This window comes from Rhinolophus hipposideros, assembly GCF_964194185.1.
Source record: "Rhinolophus hipposideros genome assembly, chromosome: 3".
Lineage (NCBI taxonomy): Eukaryota > Metazoa > Chordata > Mammalia > Chiroptera > Rhinolophidae > Rhinolophus > Rhinolophus hipposideros.
The window spans coordinates 68,794,785-68,801,192 of record NC_138049.1 but is presented as its reverse complement, the minus strand read 5'-3'; positions in this window follow the sequence as shown (position 1 = coordinate 68,801,192).

Genomic DNA, 6,408 nt, shown 5'->3' with positions numbered 1-6,408 from the left:
TTATGATTACACTTGATACTGCTGATTCGGTGTTTCTGAGCCAGTCTTCCTGTTAACAGCAGGGCTGTTTCTGGAGGAGATGACTTGACACATGGCTTCAATCTCCTTTCTCCGGCAATTTGTGAAACCAGCCAATTGGCAGATTCCAAGTCCACAGCAGAAATATGGGCTGCTATTCTTGCACTGAGCTGAGGTTCTGTTGTTATAGCAGTAATAAGCTTCTTACAACATGTGAAATATTATCTTGTAAGAGAAGAAAAGAAGTAAAGTGGAGAATGGAAGAGGTGGGGGCCACATATAGATGATGAAATATACAAACATAATACAGGGCTGATACTGTCAATTATACATGGGCAGCTATTGTGTAAGGATGGGTAGATTTCGCTGTTTCATTTGTTCACATAGTGTAGTGTTCAAAATCTGGCATTGTGGGAGTAGTTGATTCTCTCAAGCTGCAATGTTCTTTTTTTCCAAAATGGAGATCAAAAATATATTGTTCCATTTCTATGTTTCTTTGTATGGATGAAGTAAAAATTGGACTGGAAAGAGTCAGAAATCTGGAGTTCTAATCTAGTTCCACTATCTGTTAGTTATATGTTATTAGGCAATTAATTCACCCTTGTTGAACTTCAGTTTTTCTTAACTGAAAAATGAAACATTGGAAGTACATCTATGTGGAGATACTCTCCAAGATCTGTATTGACTCTCAAATTTGAAATCCATCAGTCACAATATTGGCCTGTCCTACCTGGGACAGTCAGTGGTTCCTGTAACCAGTCCCAACAACCTGAAAGACTGACTTGAAATGTTTGATCTTCTTTTAGGTAATTTCTCTTCTTGAAACTCAAGACCCTTCTCAAAAGAGTCTTGAGTTGTAGGGTTTTAGGCTTAAGCCTCTTACTGAAGTATATTTCACATACATAAATACACACTGAGAATAAAAATGATTTTAATTAAAGAATGATTGGGTGAGAAATTATGATAGATAAATCATAGCTTAAGCATTTTCATTGAATAATTGAGTGATATGGGACAAGACATTTTACTTCTTAGGAAATGAGTTCCATTTATTGAAAGACTATAACACTTTCCCTACTTCATCACAGAAATATTGAAAGGGAGAATATTTGAGATATGATAGTATTTTGAAGACAGTCATTTATATACATGAGCATGGTGATATACTATATTCTGCTTATTAGGTAACTAAATAATATAACAAATCATTGAAAATCTTAAGTCAAAGCTATTATTTCGTGGACTCAATAAGGCTAGAATTTGTTAAAGAAATTTAGATTTTTTTGGCATGATTTTTTTATCCATTTACAAATATTTATTGAGTACCTATTAAGTAACAGGCACTGTTCTTGGTGTTTGGAATATATCAGTGAAAAAACAGACAAGGATTTTTGTGCTCATGGAGTTTATATTAGTTTTATTAGCTGTTAAGGAACATGAGTTATTTAAACTATTTTGAAATAATTTTTTTCAGAAGCAAAAAATTATAGGTAAAGTATAATCCTTAACTTTTACTCCATTTTATTACTTCTAAAAAAAATACTACATGTTTTTTCTCCAACCATCTGATAACTTGCTAAAGTCAAACAAGTTTTGGGTTGTGATAAATAATACAAAAAATAGTGGTCTCCTGGGTGGATTTTAGGGGGTCTCAGAGTCGTAAGATTACGTTTGGACAATCAGAGAATGGAACTACATATATTTCCTTAATTACATAATATTTCAGAATAAAACAAAGAAACGAATAAACATATAGGTAAAGAGAAACTTATGTTTTGTGGAATTATTAATTTGGTAATAGTTCTATCTTTTCTAGATAAATAATTTAAACAGTGTTCAATTTGCCAATCCTTTGGATGGCATCAAACTATTCAGCACATTTTATGTTATGCTTATTTTATTTGATTAGGGATCATAATTATATAAATATAGGTCAATGGCATATAATCACCTTGATTTCACAAAGCTTTGAAAATACTTTATTAAAACTTACTTTTTTTAGCTGATAGAGTGCTGATAATTCATTTTACTTAATGTTATGGATACATTTTTTTTTCCTCCTAAAATTCTGACACACATTCTCATTTATCAATCTTTTTGCCAAGAGCTAAGCAGCTGTACATATTTGGAAATAAAAACTGGAGCAACTTCATTTAAAAAAAAAATTTGGAAGTTGAAATTTCCTTAGCAAGCGCTGTGGTTCATATTGAAAATAAAATTTGATGGCTCTTTTTAAACTCTCTGTTGTTGCTGTTGTGGCAATAAGCTGTTTTTATGGATGTCATCCTCATTTTCTCTAGGAATTATATAAAAACTAGGCATCAATATTATTCTTGGTACTAATTGCCTGAAAAATTAATACATTGATAGGTATTTGTTTATGGTTTGATAATCCAGAGTTAGTCATGATATCCAGGATCCAGTACTTCATAAAGTACTGTGGAAATATTTGTAAAATATCAGGAGTATTTTTTCTGCCTCAAAAGATTCCATCATACAGTGACAAAAAGTATGCCAAAATAAACCTGTGGCAGGGAACCATTGTTCCTACCCTAAATAAATTAGAGATCAATTTGGCTTAATACATTTATAATTGCACATCTTAAAATTTCTGTCCCAACGTTTTTTGTTGTTGTTTTTTTCTCCCAGTGTTTTAATGTAACTTTCAACAAAAATATAATGTGGAGTCCATGGTGGATTATGCCTTTGCTTCTCGATTATAGTTATGAGGGGGCAGTGACTATCCATTCATCTTTTTTCCTTTCCTACTAACTTGTGATGTAATCAATAAATATTCTTTGATTTAGGATTTTTGTAATTAATGATTTTTCTTCCCCTGACAATCATGGGAAATAAATTATGGTTAATCAAATTCTTTTCTTTTCTTTTCTTTTCTTTTCTTTTTTTTTATAACCTGGATCATACCATTGGAATATACCAACAGCTTCACATTACTATAGGGCTCCACCAAATGTCTGAAGACATGAATCCTGTGAACCTAGGAAGGTCAATAAGGATCTGTTTTTTAAGATTTCTATGATTATTTTTCTTCTTTTTGACAATTTTTATAAATAGGGAACTAACAGTTAGAAATTCTCTCTGATAATCAGCTCATTTTGTGTTGTATTCTGACAATTATTAGAGCCTCCAGATAATATTGTAACTAATTGGAGAATTATCCAACTGATCAATCATCTATTGATTTATTGTTGTTTTCTACTGAATGCCTAAATATGTGATTTCAGTGATTACCTCATTACTTTAGCCATTTTGGTGTTGGATTAACAAACTAAAACTTTGTATTTTTCTCCATTGATATTTAGCCAAAAAGAGCTTATGTTTCTGGTTACAAAGCTGATATAATACTGAGATTATTCATGACTTTTGTAACTCTAAAAAATACACATGATTACAGCTGATAGTAGTTTTACATAAGTGTCAAATCAAAATAACTGGGTAAGTCATGATATTTTTGTCATATGAGTGCACCCCTGACTCAACCTGACCTTGAGTTTACCATTCCTGGCCAAAGCCAGCTATTGAGGTCCCAAGCAGATAACAGTGGAGGTCAGTATACTATAGATAGCTGGGCTGAGCCTGATAGCAGAGCAGCCTTTGATGGAGAGGGTTTGTTGGTAGTTCTCTGATGAACCTTGTAGGCTCCCTGAAGCCTTTGAACTGTCACACCCAGATTTGGAAGTCTTCCATAAGAAAAAAGATCTAAGGAGATAGCTGAGAGATCACAGTACTGGGATATAGCAATGGCAGATTTAGGAGTGGCAAGGTTGATCCTAGAGGAGAAAATCACAAGGGAAAAGAGATTCAGGCAAAGAATAAAGGGAAGCCATGTAGAACAAATAAAGAGGCAGACAGTATGGAGGAAAGGATAGGCTTTGAGACCTGGTCAGCAGGCTAGGGAGTGGAAGCGCTAGAATTCTTCTACAGATAGGGCTTAGGAGAAATAGTTCTCCTTTGACAAGGAGCCAGGAACTTGTTTTGAAGTTACATTTCAAAGCAAATGATTTCAACTAGAACAGTGGTTTTAAACTTGAGTATGCAGCAAAAATCATTTGGAGGGCTTCCTAAAACACAGATGGCTGACTTCCACCCCTTAACTTCAGTGTTTCTAATTCAGTAGGTTCCCATGGAAGGGTGAGAATTTACATTTCTAACAAGGTCTTTGGTAAGAATTCTCTTGCTGGTCTGAAAGGCACTAACATAGGGAGTATGTTCACATGAGGAGCTTGGAGAGTTCCCTGGCGATTTTGCGGGTACTAAATCCCACCTGGCAAATAGCTAACTTCTCCATGCCGCAATTTTCTCATTGAGAAAGGGGAAATAATATCTACCTTGAATATCTGGAATAAAGATTAGTGCTAACAAATGTCAAGTGCCTAACATAGTACCTGGTTTACATTAGCAATTCAAAATATGGTAGCTATGTTGGGGAGAGCCATACAAATGACAGGACACAATTGCAACACTAACATTTTAATCCCTTCTGGAAGTTCTGAGGTTTCCTAAAACATCTTTATAGTCTTCTATGACTTTATCCCACTTCTGAGAAGTCATATATTTTAAAAAAATTATTTTGTTCAAATACATCTCATGTATACTATTATTTCTTGTGATGTGCAAATCTTTTAATCCCATACTTAAGGTATATGCAGTTATTTGAAAGCAGAATCTAAAGGGAACAAAATGTATGGTTATTTTCTCTGTGAAATCAGTATAGAAAAAATGTGTTTTCCAGGTAGGGTCAAGGTTAATAGGAAAATATTAGATTTTTAATTGTAGTTGTTTTCAATGTTTTATTATAAGCTGTTCTTTTATTAAGTCTATCACTTATGGTCCTAATCTTGTGATTGCTACATAAAATTCTATTCCAAAGTATAAGCACGAGAGAATGATTGCTTTTAATCCAAACACATGTTTTACTTTAAAGAAAACTATTTATAAAGAATGATTTTTCCTGCCTTCACACCCCTCCAAGCCTCAGACGTCACTTTCAGACTAGGGATTTGTTATCAACAACTTGGTTCAAAGAGATTCTTTTCATTGTTCTGAATGACAACTGAAACAAGTTAGAGGTTCTTAATGATTAAAGAACATGCACTCTTCAGCAACTGTTTACCAAATTAGTCTGTTTTACTTTAAAAAGTGATTTCAAGGCCAGGCTTTTTGACTAACATTTGCTGAAATCATAGACCATAGTTGTATAAAGTTGCAGATGTTTTCTGATTTTGCTATAATTGGGAAGACGAGTAAACATGAACACCTGAAAAACACTGGGCTTTGAATGAGAGATTGTAACTATCAGAACAAAACCAAAACTTTTAAGTTTTGACATGTTCTGATTTGTTCTTTAGATGTCGAGCTTTTAAGTCCTATTTTATTGTGGATGTTTTAAGTTACAAGTGCTGGGAGAGGAGTAAGTTATCTATGTGTATACTCTGTCCATTCATCCATTTAAGAAACATTTGCTGAATACCTTCAATGTTCCAGACACTGTTCTAGGGTTGGATTTAAACATTTTGTGTATATAAAGACCCTAACCAAAATTTTAAATATATATGCTTTCATTTATTTATTGCATAATAATTTATGGACGATTTATTTTATGCCAAGCACTTTTCTAGATTCTGGATTACAAAGATTAATAATATGTGACACTTGCTTTCAAAGAGTTTATACTACTGAAAGGCAGAAAAACCCAAGTCATTAATTAATTAATTAAACAAATATTTAATGAGTATCCACCATGGGTCAGGCAGTGAGCTGGGACTAGAGGATATGTTATAGCAGCATCCAATCAGACAAGAGTTCTGCCCTCACGAAGCCCACATATTTTAGGGAAGAAAACAAAGAGTGAGCAAGTAACCATATCAACATGTAGTGTTTGTATATATGGAAAAATAAGGTAGTGTGGTCTAGAGTAATTGAGGGAGGGACTTACTTTACATAAAATAATGCGAAGCTCTTCTACATGTGATATTAAGCAGAAACCTGAAGAAGGACAGTGAGAAATCCAATTGGGAAATAAGAGAAGTCACAAGAGATGAACAAGGGAGAATTCAGAGTGCTTGAAGGGCAGAATGATCCCAGTGTTTTTGGAGAATGATGAGGTGTTGGGGTGGGGGAGTAATCTGAGATAAGGTTGGAGAAGTAGTAGGAGCAAGATCTCATGAACCTTGTAGGCCATGACAAGACTTTAGGCTTGATTCTGTAAGCATCAGGAACATATGAAAGTACTGAAAGCAGGTTACTGATCTGATCTGATGCCATTTTTAAAAGGTCACTCTAGAGGCTGCATGGATCATGGGTTGGAAAGGAGTGGAAAGTGCCAGAGTGGAAGAAGGGAGGTGAGTTAGGACAGTATTGTAATCAACA